At 42.5% G+C, this 17,635-nt stretch overlaps 1 protein-coding gene across 4 annotated transcripts in view; it reads right to left on the bottom strand.

Moving 5' to 3' along the window:
- Positions 1-17,121, bottom strand: part of rfx3 (regulatory factor X, 3 (influences HLA class II expression)) — a 337,954-nt gene extending 320,833 nt beyond the window's left edge. For all 4 annotated transcript variants that reach the window (XM_080188698.1, XM_080188699.1, XM_080188700.1 and 1 more), the window contains exon 1: positions 16,961-17,121. The gene's annotated coding sequence lies outside the window, so the exon portion shown is untranslated. The remainder of the gene's footprint in view (positions 1-16,960) is intronic.
- Between the last annotated feature and the right edge of the window lie 514 nt (positions 17,122-17,635).

Genomic DNA, 17,635 nt, shown 5'->3' with positions numbered 1-17,635 from the left:
AGCTGTGCTAGAAAGTGTGAAGTTCCCCCAATGTAAGTATTGTCAACATTCTGGAAAATGGCATAAATACTTCTTAGCAATACCTTTTCAGTTTAATCTTCATTTCCTTCCATTTTGAGTCTGTTAGGAAACCAAAGGTAGTCTTAAGGGTTTTATATTTGCACGGGTGAACATTAACATTAAGATATCGGGGGCAAACCTCCCATCCCGCTGCGCTAATTTAACACAGTGGGCCGGGAGAATCAGGCGGGAGGCAACGCGTGGGGTTCCCACAAGCATTCGCGCTCCGCTAGTGTCTCCCAGAACCAGATTTCCAGCTGCATCTGCTCTGCACTGGAAATCAGTGGGGAGGCAGAACTATTAGCAGGCCTGGGACTGAATTCCACTGGGCTGCTAGCCTCTCACTCCACCACTGTGTTTCCCTCCAGCAGGGTTTAAGAGTAGCTCCCCACTTTTAAACGGCTGCCAGCCGGACCCTGTTGGAGTGATGCGGGGTTGGTCCCACCTGGGCATGGGCACCCCGGCACTTCCACTGGGCATAGGACACTGTCATATGGGGGGGGTGGGGGAATGGTCCTGTTGCCACTCTGGCATTGGGATCGAGGGGGCAGGAGGAACACCAACGATCAGGGAAGGCTGGGCGAGGGGTCACGATCAGGCTGGTCAACAAAAGGGAGGCTGACAGTTTGGGACCACTGCATATGTGCAGAGGCCTGCAGTTTTCAGTCTCCTGGGTGGAATAGGCCCATCCACTGAAATCTAATGATATTCGTGCTAGTGGCCTCTGGCCTCTGCACCGCACAGTGTAGAAGATTCTAGTGCAAACTCCCACTGAAAACACCACCATGAATTACTCGACTTTTCTCAAGAATTTTTTTTGGGAGAATCCCAAATGTTTCTGTGGCTGGAAGGAATCTGGAGCAAGATTCATGCTGGACAAAGGTATTTCAATATGTGGGGGTTAGCTAAGTTTGTGATACTATTGTGCTTAGAGAGACGCATGGCACGAAGAATATAGTTGTTTAGCAACCAGAGGTGCTTTCATTTGTTTTCAGTTTAACTGAAAGCGAGGTAGTTGTAGATATACAGCCGGAGAGGGAACATCTCCCACAGTTGTGCTAAAAGAAAACCCATAACAATGGAGTGAAGTGCAATAAAGCAAGCTCCAAAGGAACTAATGACAGTTGGCTCTCAAAACCTGGAAATAGAACAGCATATTGCTCAAGGGCATCCAGGGTAAAGAGAAGGAATCGATTGGTGCGAATGCAAGAGAAAGTTTCGTTCATTATCTACAGTTTTGGTCTCATCTTACAAGGGATATACTTGCAACAGAGAGTCACGAGACCACCAGATTCACCACCCTGGGATGGTCAAATTATCTCATGAGGACAGATTGAAGAAATTGGATGAATTCTGCGTGATACAAAGAAGAAAAAGTGATCTCACTGAAACATACAAACTTGTTAAATTGCCCTGAGTGTCCCAAGATTTAAAGTTTAGGGGGATTGGTGGGGTAAATATGCAGAATTATGGGAACAGAGCCTGGGTAAGATGCTCTGTCAGAGAGCCTGCATAGACTCAATGGGTCAAATAGAATCCTTACACTGCAGAAGGAGGCTATGATTCTAAAGTCATCCCAAAGTTTGAAATGTCTTACTACTGTGAAACAAATTTTAAAGTGATTGGGAAGCATTAGCTGGGTATCAGAATTTGTTAACAGTGGAAGTCGGTAAAGGCAAAGAAATCCTAAAATGCGTTGGTGGAAAACCTGGAATGGATTCGCTGCTAGAAATGGGGTGGTAGCTCTGTTTAAAGAATCCTTTGGAAAACATGGAGTGGCATTCAGAATGCAACCTGCTATTAGAAAGCTTTATTACAAGAGAATATTTTAAAGTGTGTTTGGGAGTGGAGTTTGGAAACTCTTGTGTGACAATCATTTGGGGGGATTTTAAAGTGAAATCTACAGTCACTTCAGAATGGTATGTGTATAGGACCAGAGTCAATTTGTGTGCTTTAAAAAGGACTTTGTTTGCTATTGAGATCACATAAGAACATAAGAAATAGGAGCAGGAGTAGGCCATCTAGCCCTTCGAGCCTGCCCCGCCATTCAATAAGATCATGGCTGATCTGAAGTGCATCAATTCCACTTTCCCACTTTCTCCCCATAACCCTTAATTCCCCTATCAGAAACCTATCTACCCGTGACTTAAATATATTTAGCGAGGTAGCCTCCACCACTCCAACAGGCAGAGAATTCCAGAGATTCACCATCCTTTGAGTGAAGAAGTTCCTCCTCAACTCTGATCTAAACTGCCCCCCCCCCCCCCCCCCCATCTTGAGGCTGTGCCCTCTAGTCCTGCTTTCCTTTCTAAGCGGGAAGAATCTCTACCTCTACCTTACCTAACCCCTTCATTATCTTATGCATCTCTATAAGATCCCCCCTCAGCCTTCTAAACTCCAACAAGTACAGACCCAGTCTACTTAGTCTCTCTTCATAGGCTAACCCCCTCATCTCCAGTATCAGCCTAGTGAACCTCCTCTGCACTCCCTCTAAGGCCAATATATCCTTCCACAAGTGCGGCGACCAAAACTGCACACAGTAGTCCAGCTGCGGCCTCACCAGTGCCCTGTACAGTTGCAGCAAGACCTCCCTACCTTTTATATTCTATCCCCCCCTTGCTATAAAGACCAACATTCCATTCGCCTTCTTGATCACCAGCTGCACCTGCAGACTGTGTTTTTGCAACTTGTGCACAAGGACCCCCAGGTCCTTCTGCACCGTAGCATGCTGCAGCTTTTCGCCTTTTAAATAATAATCCCTCCTACTATTATTTCTGCCAAAGTGGATAACCTCACACTTGCTTCAAATGTACATTGTCATCCATGTTAATCTTAAAGCCTGTGTATTTGTTCAGAGAGGAATAAAGGAATATTGTATTACAATCTAATTTTTTCATGGTTGATTTTTTTTTCCACATTGTTAAGTTAATTAGCATTCCTGTGACTGTTCCTCCACATTTGAGCCAAAAAAAGGTTACTGTCTTTTGAGATAGGGTCCATTCTGGGATTTTCCCGTCCTGTTCCATTAACTGGGATTGTAACATTATATTTTATTTAAGGACATATTCCATATATAGAGACAGAGAGTGGTATTTTACCATTTTTTGTTGAAGTGCTGGGCGGACTTGAAACCGGGAGAGTTTCAGATCTGTCTTTTGGACGGTTTTTTAGATCCGGTTTCCCCATACGCACTCTGCGTGCAAAATTCTAAGCAAGCCCAATTCTAAGAAGCCTGTGGCCAGGGCTTAATGTACCTAAAAGCCTGCAAAGGGACGTATACGCACGTGCAGGCCTCTAACACTGAACACGCGCATTAGCAGTAGCAGGGGTTTGACAGACAAAGAGACAGCTGTCGGGCCCCTGCTAGTGCAGGCAGCATGAAGCAGCTCCCCCATACCCCCTGCAGTTGCAGGGTCCCGCGACCTGAGATACAACCCCCATCGACACACCCGCTGCCCAGACCAAGGGCAAGGCCCCTCCCTCCCCCACTGCTCTCCCCCCACCAATCGCTGCATTGTGCCAGCAGACCCCTCATCCTCCCTCCACTGATCGTTGCAGAGCAGCAGCAGGCCTCCTCCCCCCATTAGCCCTGCCCTCCATCATTAGCTCCACACCCTGGCACTGCCAAGAAGGCATTGTTCAGGTACCCAGTGGGGCACTTTCCCCTTGTCCTTGGCCTCTCCAGGTGCCTCAATAGCCTCCAGTTCCACCGGTGATGCTAAGTCGACTGTCTCCCATTCATGGGAAGCATGTCTATTCCTCGCCAGTGAGGTCATAAAAACAGGCGAGCCTGGACAGATGAGTGCCAGGGAGCTCAGAGGGGACATGTCTACTCCTCTCAGGTGAGAGGCTGACCATGCTGGAAATCTGGTGTTTGTAAACTGGCACCAATCACACTAAAGTGTTCCACTTTGCGACTGCATCGGGTGCAACATGATGATAAAATTGCTCTACAGAGTTAGTCTTGGATGCCAGAGGGAAAAAGGTGTTGAACCTGCTGTCAGGAACAGTGGCCTTTTCTGCTGTATTCTGCAGCACTTAGTTGAAAAAAAAGGCAGGCATGGATTCCGCACCACATTGCTTGCAAGTGGTCTCTGAATCACCTGCCCCACCGTCACCTCAATGCATCAATGATCCAGGCGCCATATTTGAAGGCTGCCTCTGCACATAGCCAGCACAAGGAGTTCACCTGGAAGTCATAGCTGCCAAACCCAGGAAACATTTTGCACCCAAGTTCTCTCCCTAGCACCCTGCCTCCACTCACCCCCTGCCTTGAACCTTGTTGCAAAGATATGGCACCACTCCATGAAAATGGCAAATGGCAATGGAAAAGGCAAATGGAATTTAACGTTGGCAAGTGCGAGGTGGTCCACTTTGGTAGGAAGAATGGTAGGAAGGATTATCACTTACGTGGCGAAAAACTGCAGCAGACGACGGTGCAGAGGGACCTCGGGGTCCTTGTGCATGAGTCGCAAAAACCCAGCTTGCAGGTGCAGCAGGTGATCAGGAAGGCGAATGGGATGCTGGCCTTCATAGCGAGGGGGATTGAATATAAAAGTAGGGAGGTCTTGCTGCAGCTGTATAGGGCATTGGTGAGGCCGCAGCTGGAGTACTGTGTGCAGTTTTGGGCGCCGTACTTACGCAAGGATATTTTGGCCTTGGAGGGGGTGCAGAGGAGGTTTACTAGGCTGATACCGGAGTTGAGGGGGTTGAGCTATGAGGAGAGACTGAATAAACTAGGCTTGTACTCGTTAGAGTTTAGAAGAACGAGGGGAGATCTCATTGAGACGTATAAGATGATGAATGGGATGGATAGGATCGAGGTGGAGAGACTCTTCCCGCTCAGAAAGGATAATAGGACTAGGGGGCACAGCCTCAAGATAAAGGGGGGGGGGGTGCGGTTTAGAACGGAGTTGAGGAGGAACTTCTTCACTCAAAGGGTGGTGAATCTCTGGCATTCTCTGCCCGTTGAAGTGGTGGAGGCTACCTCGCTAAATATTTTTAAGACGCGGGTTGATGGGTTTTTGATAAGAGAGGGGATTAAGGGTTATGGGGAGAGGGCGGGAATGTGGAACTGAGCCACAACAGATCAGCCATGATCTTATTGAATGGCGGGGCAGGCTCAAAGGGCTAGATGGCCTACTCCTGCTCCTATTTCTTATGTTCTTATGAATGCTACACTCATTTCTGCTTGCCAGATGCCCTTCTTGAGACCAGTCATACAACACTTCATTCTGACATCACGCCACTGTGGACACAATATTTGACATGGGGGTATAGTTCCTGCCTTTGGACCCGATAATGAAATGCTAATTTCATTCAACAAGGTTCCTAATGTTGAATGGCAGGAAATATGGCCTGCCAGTGATGCAGGGAGAGGTGATCACATCCTTCATTTACATTGACGCGAAACGCAACTTTCCACACTTGGGACAAAAGTTACAGCACGAGAATATATGTGATCAAAATTATGTCTTTTACATTGTAAAGGAGGATAAGATTGCTATTATTCAATTTAATGCATATATACGTGTATATTTATCCTTTAAACATTACGGTAATATTGCCAGCCAAAAAAAGTTTTTATTTACTTTAGTCAAAGCGTTAATTGAAAACAACACCATGTGTGTCAGTTATGTTTCTCAAATTATGCTTTGTCATTTTTTTTTAGCCACTGGGTTATATACAGTTATAATTGTTGTTGTATAATTGAAGTGTGTGTTCTAACATTAAAATATCTAGTATTTCAAGGCAATATCTCTGGATGTGTGAAATTTGCAGTAGTACAGCACAGAATTTCACATCAACAACCAAATGCAGATTACTTTCTACATAGAAATTATGATTAGGCATCTATGCTCCCAAGTTTTAAAAAACATTATTCTTGAAATAAATTATCCAGCACCAATGGTTGAAAATAGGTAGCCACATCCCAGCACATGTAGCCCAATCCAGCACATAAACCAGTCTTCCATTCACTTACTCTGTCTACGCTTCCCATTGCCTCGGTAAAGCAACCGGCATAATCAAGGACCCCAAGCATCCTGACATTCTCTCTTTCATCTTCTTCCATCAGGAAAAAGATACAAAAGTCTGAGGTCACATACCAACTGACTCAAGAAAGCTTCTTCTCTGCTGCCATGAGTGTTTGAATGGGCCTACCTTTATTAAGTTGATCTTTCTGCACATCCTAGCTATGACAGTAACACTACATTTGGTACTCACTTGTTTCCTTCTCTACGAATAGTATGCTTTGTCTGTATAGCGTTCAAGAAACAGTACTTTTCACTACATACGAATACATGTGACAATAATAAATCAGTGACGCATTTTTGGTAAACTTCTGTTTACCATGTATTTTTCATTCCTTCAAGAGAAATGAATGGCACTGGCAATGTCAGCAATGGCTGCCCATTCCTAATTGTCCTCAAGATGATGGTGATGAGCTGTCTTCTTGAACCACTGTAGTCCATATGGTGCAGGTACATCCATAGTGCTGATAGGAAAGGAGTACTAGGATTTGACAACGGTAATGGAGAATGTAATTCCAAGTCAGGATGAAGTGCGAGTTTGCAGGTGGTGGTATTTCCTTTGTCTGTTGCTCTGGTTGTTCTAGATGGTAGAGGTTGTAGGTTTGGAAAAGTATTGTTGAAGAAGGTTTAGCAAGTTGCTGCAATGTATTTTGTAGATGGCACACACTGCTGCTACTGTGCAGTGGTGGAGAAGGGAGTGATCAAGTGGGCTGCTTTGTCATTTTGATTAACGTTGGAGTTGGATCTTCTTGATTAACGTTGGAGTTGGACTCATCCACGCAAGCACAGAATATCCCAAAACATCAACTTGTGCCTTGAAGACAGGCTTCTGCCACTTAGAAAGTGAGTTACTCACCGCAGAATTTCCAGTCTCTTATCCTGTAGTCACACTAAGCATGGCTAGACCAGTTCAGTTTCTCATCAATGTTAAGTCCAGAATTTTGATATTATCAGTGATGTGAATGAGTCTCTAGAGAATGGCATGAAAATTTGCAGCAAATACTGAAATAGTTAGCAAAGTGAGTAATTCTGAGGATCAAAAGAAACTCCAAGAAGCGGCTATCAAGATGGTGTCACTGGCAAAAAGATAACAAAAGGAATTCAATTTCAGTAAAGGCAAGGTAGCACATGTTGATTTTTTTAATTCCAATTCAATCCAATCAAATCCAATTCAGAGTCTCAACAAGTTGAGACATTCCTGATCCAAGCTGACAAGACAGGGCTCTCACCTCCCTTCTTGGGCTTGATCCACATGATCCAAGCTGATTGGAGTAGGCACAGCTCCTTCTCCGAGGCTTGATCTCATTTGCATCTTAGCCAAAAGGCCGAGATGCCGCTTTCAAAAATTGCTTCAAATGAAGCTGAAATGTAACCTAATGACTTCAACCAAGCACAGCACGTCAATACCACACTTGATCTTAGCCAAAAGGCCGATTTTAAGTAAGGTGTGTATTTTGAATGGGAAAAGGCTGTTATTATGAAAGAACAGAGGGATTTTGGAGTTTACATTTACAAAAGGAGATTGTCTTATGCACTTGTGCTGCTTTTAAACAAGAAAACCAAACGAAACAGTGGACAGTATAGCAAAAACAGAAAAATTAAGATCAAATGAGTCAACATAAAACCTTGTTTAAAACCAGTTATCAATTTTTGGGCTTCAAACAATAGTAAGGATGGAAAGGAGTACCGAAGGTGCAGCTTCCCATACACGCGCACACAAAGAGAATTACAAACTATAGAACACATTACCATAAAACCAAAAGAAATAGGAACAGGAGTAGACCATTTGGCCCCTCAAGCCTGCTGCACCATTCAAAAGATCATCACCAATCCAACATTCTTCATGTCAACCTTCCTGCCCTTTCTCCGTACCCCTTAATTTCCTTACTGATCAAAATCTATCTATCTCAGCCTTAAATATGCACCCATAGCTCTTTGTGGCAAGGAGTTCCAAAGACTCAATCCTCAGAAGAAATTCCTCCCCATCTCAGTCTTAAACTTATGCCCCTTTATTCTGAGACTATTGTGGTCCTAGTTTCTCCATGATGGGAAACATCCTCTCAGCATTTACCCTGTCGAGCCTCTTAAGAATCTTGTATGTTTCAATGAGATGATCTCTCATTCTTCTAAATTTCAATCAGTAGGGTCCCAAACTGTTTAACATTTCCCCACAAGACAATCCCTCCAATACTAGGGATCGTCCTCATGAACCTTCTCTGAACTGCCTCCAATGAAAATAATATCTTTCCGTGTATAAGAGGATCTAAACTGCTCTCGGTACTCTAGATATGGCCTCACCAGTAATTTGTACGGTTGCAGCAAAACTTCCTAATTCTTATACTCCATCTCCCTTGAAACAGGGACGAACATTGAATTAGCATTCCTGATTACCTGCTGTACCTGTGTGCCAGCACTAAGTTTTGTGCACAAATACCCCTAAGTCCCATTGTGTTTCAGCTTTCTGCAGTCATCTATTTAAATAAACTCTTCTTTTGTTCTCCCTTCCAAATTGAACAACTTCACATTTCCCCTCATTATACTCCATTTGCCTACTTTTTGCCCACTTACTTAACCAGTACCTCTTTGTAAACTGTTTGCATCCATCTATTTTTGTGTTGTCTGCAAATTTGGCTACAGTGCATTCACTTCCTTCCTCCAAGTCAATAAGGTATATTGTGAACAGTTGCAGTACGAGTACTGATGCCTGTGGAATCACACTGGTTACATGTTACCAACCTGAAAAAGAACCCCTTATCCCCACTCGCTGTCTCCTATTCATTAATCAACTCTCTGTCCATGCCATATACTACCTCCAACATATCTTATAGCTTAACTTTTTGTGAGGTGCCTTGTTGAATGCTTTCAAGAAGTCAAAATTCAACTGGCTATCCACTCAGGCAGAGTGAGGCTTCCTCAAAACTCCAATAAATTAGTCAGACATAATTTCCCTTTCATTAAGCCATGGAGATTAAAGAAATAGAGAAGGCAGGGTCTGAAACAATGAGAATTTTAAAATCAAGTCATTGCTTGACTGTGAGCCACTGTAAATCCCCAAGCAGGGAGGTGAATAGGACTTAGCGCCAGTTATGATACAGGCAACAGAGCTTTGGATGACTCCAGATTTAGAGAGGGTAGGATGTGGGAGACTAGCCATGATTTCAGTGGAACAGTCAAGTCCAGAGATAACAAAGCCATGAAAGAGGGTTTCAGAAACGAAGAGGTCAGATGATGTTACAGTGTTATAAGCAATGACTGGAGTCACAAGCTCACGTTGGGGTCAAATATGACACTGAGGATGTGAACAGTCTGGTTTGGACTCTGACAATTCCAGGGAGAAGGCTGGAGTAAGTAGCTGGAGGAAGAAGTTTTTGGCAGAGTCCAAAGACAGTGGCTTCAGTCTTCCAATATTTAATTGGAGAAAATTTCTGCACATCCAGTACTGAAAACTGAATAAACAAACAATCTGATAAGTTAGCAACAGTGGAAGATTCAAGAGCAAAGTGGTGAGAGAGAAGTGATGGTGAGGTAGCATTCGGTGCCATCAGCAAACAGATGAAAACTAACTGAATACTTTTGGATGATGTCATGGGGGTGCTTTAGATTAAAAAAAAGAGGGAGGGTCAAGGATAGCTTACTGAGGGGAACAGTAGCAGCAATGGTTTAAGGGTGGGAAGAGAAGCCATTGCAATACCCCGAATATGATCAGATAAGAATGGATCAGGTGAGAGCAGTTCCATCCTGCACCACAACAGAAGAGAGTTATTGGAGGAGGATGGTGTAGTTAACTCTGCCAAAGGCTGCAGAGAAGTAAGTAAGGCCAAGAAGGGATAGTTTACCTTTCTCACAGTCACAAAGGGTGTCATTTGTAACTGTGACTAGAGCTGTTTCTGTGGCTCAGATAAACAGTTCCATAAATAAAACAGGCTCTGATTTGAGGAGCAACAATATATTCAAGGCTTTTGAAGGGGTGAGGGAGAAGCAAGAGTACTTTGCAAGGATGGTGGGATTAAGAATTGTTCATTTTGAGGAAATGACAACAGCAGATTTAAAGAAAAGGGTCAGGAGCTGGACAGAAACAACATCAATAATATCACTAACATGGGGACCAGGAAGGGAAGTTGCGGGGCCCACAGTTTAGTGGAAATACGCACAAGGGAACAGGAGATATGCCTCATGGACTAGATGATTTCTCAGAGGGCATAAGGGAAGAGAGAAACAAAATTAAATACCAGAGTTCAACCCAGTGGTTCCATGAAAGGGAAAGATGCAAAGGCAGCTGATCAGATTGTCTCATGTTTAATGACAAAGACGTTTGTGAGCTCTCCAAAGGTAATGTTGGAGCAGAGGATAGAGAGATTTAAGCAGTTTTGAGCAGAGAAAAGCACCAGAAATAACTTTGCATTCCAGGGAGAAGAGCAGTAAAGATATCTTACTGAGAACATATTTATCATACTTGGCTGGCAGTAGAGAACAAGGATGTTAAATTCAGGTCAAACAAGTGAGATTTTCAAAGGAGAAAAACATGCCAAGGGAATGGATCAGACCAAGTTGTGATTTCATGATAACTGCCACACCACTACCATGATGGTATGACATGGCAAATGGTGGAATTTATAGTTGGATAGGGAAGCTGCATTTAGGGAGAAGGCGTCATCACCTCTCAGGTATCGTGTTCCGATGAAAGGTCATTTCTCTTCACAAATGCTCCGTGATCCTCAGAGTATTTTCAGCATTTTCTGTTTTTATTTCAGTCTTCTAGCACCTGTAGTATTTCACTTTTGTTTTGGTAGAAGGGGTGAGTTAGATGGGAAAGAGATGAGTCCTTCACAGCAGGTCAAGAGAGAAAAAGAGAGAAGCTGTTGGTTTATCGAAGAAGGATTCAAGCCTGGGATAACAGCAAGTAAGCAGGGAGATCGAGAAGTATCAATGCTCAACATAGGGATTTAGAGCGCACTGTACCTGAGAAAGGAGAAGGAAAGTAGATACAACAATAGAATTGAGGGGGCTAGGAAGGATAACAAAAATAAACTTTAAATAGAAGTGATGAGCTCAGGTCCAGAGCAACAATTACAACTTGTATGCAAATCAACATGGGAAAACACAAGCTACATAAGCTTGATTATACAGCAGTTATTAAGATACATTAAAACTCGACAGCAACCAGGAAGTGAATTGGAGACCACGGAAGGGAGCCAGAGTTAAACGCAGAAGTCCTACGGTGGAATTATGTTGGCACAGGGAGGATGGAGTCAGCATGAGCATCTGTGACTGTAAACTGAGTTCAGAGATAGGAGGGGAGTGAAATTCCAACGCTGTGTGAGGGTAGATTATCAGAGGAAAAAAAAACAATGGAGCTGTTTCTGTGGGAACGAGAATCCAGGAGATATATAGAATTGGCAGCAAAGCAGAAAGTGATAGCGAAGTTAAAAATCTTAAGATGCAGAAGGGGTAAGGATGGGTGCTTTGGCCAGAGTGAGCAAGTCACTGGACAGGAACAGAGGTTAAAGCTGAAGAACCAGTATAACCAGTGACCAGTCACAGCCTCAGCAGCAGATTGAACAACAGGCAAATGGATGATGGAAAGGAAATACATAGATATCGTGACAGGATATGGGAGCATGGAATTAAGACTACTGTCCGTGCAGATGATAAGCATCAACACAGAGTTAAGGTAAATGGCCTGTTTTCAGGCTGTAACTTCAGTGGAACAAGTAGGATTCCATTCTTAAACGAGCATAACATGAGGAAGCACCGTAGGAACAATGTAGAGAGAAGCAGTTTAATTAGTAGAAAGTAGAACAGCCACTTTAGTACAAAGGAACTCCAAAACATACCTTCAAAACTTGGCTAAAATTAACACAAGAAAATGCAAAAGCCAGACAAAAGAACTTTCTGACTGGAATCCTGCCTCTGACAAGGCAGTAATCCCGAAATGCTGTTGGCTTTTGCCTCTTACAAATTTCGACCAACTGCCACAATTTTTAACATGTCCAAATGTGCCTATGAAATTCAAATGCACGTCAAACCAGAAACTACTATATTGAGGGGAATAAAATTTTTTGCTCCCTCACTATAAAGCACACATCTACACAAATACTTTTGTGGCTGAGCAGAAGCTTCACATTGATGGAGTGGAAGTTTCTATGATTAACAAGCACTCATAGAATCACAGAATCACTACAGTGCAGAAGGCGGCCATTCAGCCCATCAAGTCTACACTGACTACAATCCCACCCAGGACCTTATCCCGTAACCCCACGTATTTACCCTGCTAACCCCCTCTGACACTAACGTCAATTCAACATGGCCAATCAACCTAACCTGCACATTTTTGGAGTGTGGAAGGAAACCCACACAGACATGGGGAGAATGTGCAAAAACTCCACACAGATAGTGACCTGAGGCCAGAATTTAACCGAGGTTCCTGGTGCTGTGAGGCACTGAAGCTACCCACTATACCACCGTGCCATCCCGTGCTCTCCTGCTTGAACATGGTGTATAATATTTATATATGCAAGGTAGCCCACGACACCCTACACCTGCAAGAAGCCAGCAGACACAAAACTGAGCTCCTGATCATTCTAACTGGTATCACAAAGGAAAATCACATAACTGCCAGCCCTGGCAAACGACCGAGCAGCCATTTGATTTCTGCTTTTGTGAAGCACCAAATGGGAGATCCTGAATGAGTATCTGTCAGAGTCCTTGAAGGATCCAGAGGCAGAAAAAGTAGAGGGTAGCAACTATTAACATAATAGATATAACAGGTTGCAGATTTTCTAGGAAGTCCAGATCTGCCACCACCTGACATGACAGCCTAAGGCTCCCGAAACACTGCTGTTCTGACATGTCAAGGAAATTCAGCTTTTGCCTGTATGGCCTTAATTGTAGGTAGTACCTCCTGCAAGCTGCATCCTTGTGTTGTCCACTCGCAGGTCACCACCAGTCACAATGCTGCTCATCGATGGTCCAGCCTAATTCACAAATGGTTCCACCCATTCAAAAACCTCCAAAATGTACAGAATGAACCCATCCACTAATAAGAAAGCAATTGTGGGTCCTGAATAGTTCTTACTGTATTTATATGATTTAAATCAGCTTCAATTGCTATTTTGTTTCCACCTTGCTTTTAGTGCATTTCAGAAGGCCCAGAATACCTGTGAATGTGGTATTAAATTTAAAAGTATGTTCAAATATTGCGCAAATTGCATGACTACTATTTGCTAATAAGCAACCACCTCTTCAGAGATGGTTGCATGCAAGCAGCCTAATGCACTCAAGTTAATACGGAATTCAAAAGTTTGGAACAGAATTCCGATGAATTCACATTTTTGACAATTTTATCCTTCATCCAAATTTCCTCTCCTGGCTTCAGTGTATTTTCATTTGCCCAATAAATCTAAGACCTATTTTGTGGTTAGCTACTGAATTTAACATATATATTGTTAATTTTAATAGAGCTTTACTTGACAAAGCCTGCATACAAATGATTAACAGTCCCTATGTTACTCCTGAACACACTATATCCAAGTGAATGTTAAGCAGCTTGAAATACATTTTTAATGTTGTACAGAGATAACACTTCAGAAAATAGTAAGATCTCAGTTAGCATCTGTACACTTGTGAACTTGCAAGAATTTCTCCCATCAAGAGTTTTCTAATGCAGTAGCAAATTAAAATCTTGTCCACAATCAACTTAATAAAATTTTAATAAAATGCATAATTGTGACTGCATTTTGTTGTACTTAAAAACTGGAAAATACCCAGTGATACAATCGTAGAATTCAGTCTTCCAAACAGATCAGCTCCGCATAGATCATTTTGGTCTATATACCAAAGAGGGAAGTACTGGCACAAGTATGCCATTGGAGATGAATAATTTTTGAAAATGAATTAAGAATATTCTAACAGTCGCACGGTAGTACAGAACTTGAATTCTGCTGTTAAGACAGTCATGTTGCTGAAGCTTTTTGTCTTTTACTCATCATGGACAAACCCAGGAATGTTAAATTTCAAATGATTGCAACAACTTATAGCAATTTTGTATAAATATTGTGATCATTTGAAATTTAGCATTCTTGGGCTTTCTTTGATGAATGCAAGACAAAAAGCTTTGGTAACACGTCTCTCTTCTTTAGGAATCTAATAAACATAATGGAGAAAGAGTGATTTTTTTTCCCCCGGTAGCGTATCATTATCAGTTCACAAATTTACCCTAGTAAAGGTTTTCCCAACAATACATTAAGCATGTCTTCCTCATGTACTTTATTTTAAAACAATCTTTGTTTTATTTAACTTGGAAAGAAAAGTTGCATGAATGAACACTTCATATTTTTAAAATATTACAATTTACATATGCCAAGGTTAAAGCATTTTCTATAGTTGACCCATTTGCAAGCCCAAATCCATAATTTTAAATACTATAATTCTCCCAAACTCAGCCATAACGAAAAACCTATTTGCTCCCCTGCCTTTTTCAAAAAAAGCTTTTAATTCTGCTGGCAACAGTGGGGCAAAGGTTGAACCAGCAAAAGCTGTGCCAAACACAAGTGCAAAACTGAGAATATATACATTACTAAAACATTATTTTTCAATTCATCCTTCAATAAAAACCATATGTACACAAGTTAATTCTTTAATTTCATAATTGCAGTTATCTTTAACAATAACATAAAAGCCATAATAATATTTGGATGTGTTTTCAAATACCGTTGTTTTACTTTGCACATTTACTCGTGATTGATGTTTTTTCTTCTGTTTTGTGGAACCACATAATTCAGGCTAAAAACGGGTCATTTCACTTGAGACTTCAATGAAAGGCCACAGTGGTGTACATACAATAACAGTATTTATGAACACCAAGTATAGTTCTGCCCACACACACTCAATTGAGCTTTTGCAGCTTGGTAAGATTCAATTATGCATTTATATTTCAACCAATGTTTTGTGTGAACCCAAAAAAAGCCTGTTAAACACCTGAACCCAAACAAAGGTAGCTACAGTAATTAAACATTAACTGAATATATCCATGAATTCAACATAAATATAGTGGTAAGTAAATCAAATCACAAATATCATAGAATCTACCACAAATAACACATTTCCTCTTGGCAAGCTTGTTTAAAACATTTTAAACAGAAAACTTTCAAAACACAAGCCACAACATTTAAACAACACGTACAGAAGACAACACTGCCAAAAGTTGAAGTGCTGATAACGCTTCGCTGCAACTCACTGAATTTTTTAAGTTTAAAATAAATTACTTGATCTTGCAATTATTACATTCCGCATGTACGTGAATATAAACCCCTTACGTTCTTACATTTAAAATTAAATACTTCCCCACCTTCTGGAATATTAAAGACATCGTAAACCTTTTTCCTCCGCCCCCTGAAGCACAAAGAAACAAATCACCTATTAAAAGTCAAAGTTAAACACCACCGCCCTCGTAAATAAAACCAAACGCTCTCTGTTCGAGACGTCTAGGTAGCAGACCAATCGATAGCAATCTGTTGTCAAAAAGCCACATACAACAAAAATCAATCCCATCCCCTTCCCCGAAGAAGCGGCATCAAACCCATCTTCATCTGGAGTTTAACCAAATCTCAAACCTTAATCATTTTCTACCAGGAAATCAAATACCGATGTTAAATTACAACAGAAAATCATTTTTCATTTCGCATAAGGGAAGGAATATCTGGCTTTAAAACGTGGGCGAATGATACGCTCTTTAAAAAATCCAGTGATTTTAAACCAACGTACGAACTAAGTACACCATTAAATCGCTCTATTAACTCACCGCCATTTTGCCCTGTTTTAATTAAAATAAACTCAAGAGATTGGTCTCCAAAATCCTTACCCACTAAAAGGATCCGGAGATTGGGGAGGGGGGAATACAGCCAATCTGAGGAGATCCCAACACCATCAAATATTGCACAAGGCCAGGGGGCAAACACCTGATCAACCACACCAACACTGAACAGCACACACTTGAAGTATTAACTCTTTGTTAAAACATCTTTTCAAATAAGGCAACTAAAATCACAATCAGGTCAGCAATCGGGGGGAAAATTTACCCAGCCATAAAAAATAAAAGGTACAACAGCGGGGGGAGGGCTGGTGGTGGTGGAGAAAGACAACAATCAGCATCTTCACCTTCTATAAAACAAAACACACACAGGGTTGAGGATTAATAATCATCAGCTGCAAAATCTGACACCTTCTTATCAAAACACAGTTCCCACACTATACCCATTATAATCTGTTGGGATCATATACATCCACACAATGCACATATACACAATGCACATGCACAGACGCACACCTATACAAATGTTATATAATAAAGACAATACAAAGAGAGGGGAAAGAAACACCGTTATCAACAACCTGCAAAAGAATACCAAAAAAAATCATTAATAATGTAAGGAAACAACAAAACAAAAAAAAACAGGCACCAGGCAAGATCCATACAAGGCCTTGAATCGTGCCAAGCCAGAGATGAGATAAAACATGTCTTTAGATCAGTGATTTTTTAAAAATCATCTTTTTCTTTCCGTCCTCCCCATTAAATATAAATTAAAACCAGAATGAAATTAACAGCAGCAGTCTTGGCTGGGGGGGGGGGGGGGAATACGGTGCAAACCCAAAGAGATAGAGGAGAGGTGGGGGACAGAGCGGTCCACGCCGCACAGTTTAAATATTAACAGCTTATTATTCAGATCCACCATTTCTAGGATGTGAGGAAAAAGACGGTAAAAGAAAGAGAGCCCAGAGCTCTGCACAGGGAGCTGCCGGTACCACAGGCAGCAGGAGCAGTTTGGGGCTGAGAGTAACTACAGATATATAATAATACTAATAATATTCACCTCGGTTGCTGTTGTTGTGAGGAGTTGTTGGTGGGTAACAGTCGCCAGGACTACGGCGCTTTATTCACAAGGCAACAGTTGCTATAACTGAAGCCGCCGCTCAAACCGCGCCTGATGGCAGGAAGCGGGCCGCGAGCCTGAGCCCCGACAACAGTGCGGCTGCGCGGCTCTCACACACAGAGGGGCAGAGAGAGAGAGCAGAGTAAAGAGGGAGGGTAAAGCAGAGGGAGGGTAAAGCAGAGGGAGGGTAAAGAGGGAGGGTAAAGCAGAGGGAGGGTAAAGAGGGAGGGTAAAGCAGAGGGAGGGTAAAGAGGGAGGGTAAAGCAGAGGGAGGGTAAAGAGGGAGGGTAAAGCAGAGGGAGGGTAAAGAGGGAGGGTAAAGCAGAGGGAGGGTAAAGAGGGAGGGTAAAGCAGAGGGAGGGTAAAGAGGGAGGGTAAAGCAGAGGGAGGGTAAAGAGGGAGGGTAAAGCAGAGGGAGGGTAAAGAGGGAGGGTAAAGCAGAGGGAGGGTAAAGAGGGAGGGTAAAGAGGGAGGGTAAAGCAGAGGGAGGGTAAAGAGGGAGGGTAAAGCAGAGGGAGGGTAAAGCAGAGGGAGGGTAAAGCAGAGGGAGGGTAAAGAGGGAGGGTAAAGCAGAGGGAGGGTAAAGAGGGAGGGTAAAGCAGAGGGAGGGTAAAG

The sequence above is a fragment of the Carcharhinus amblyrhynchos genome, chromosome 5 (assembly GCF_965287045.1).
Source record: "Carcharhinus amblyrhynchos chromosome 5, sCarAmb.v2.hapA, whole genome shotgun sequence".
Lineage (NCBI taxonomy): Eukaryota > Metazoa > Chordata > Chondrichthyes > Carcharhiniformes > Carcharhinidae > Carcharhinus > Carcharhinus amblyrhynchos.
The sequence above is the reverse complement of the archived record's forward strand: the minus strand, read 5'-3'. Positions and strand labels throughout refer to the sequence as shown.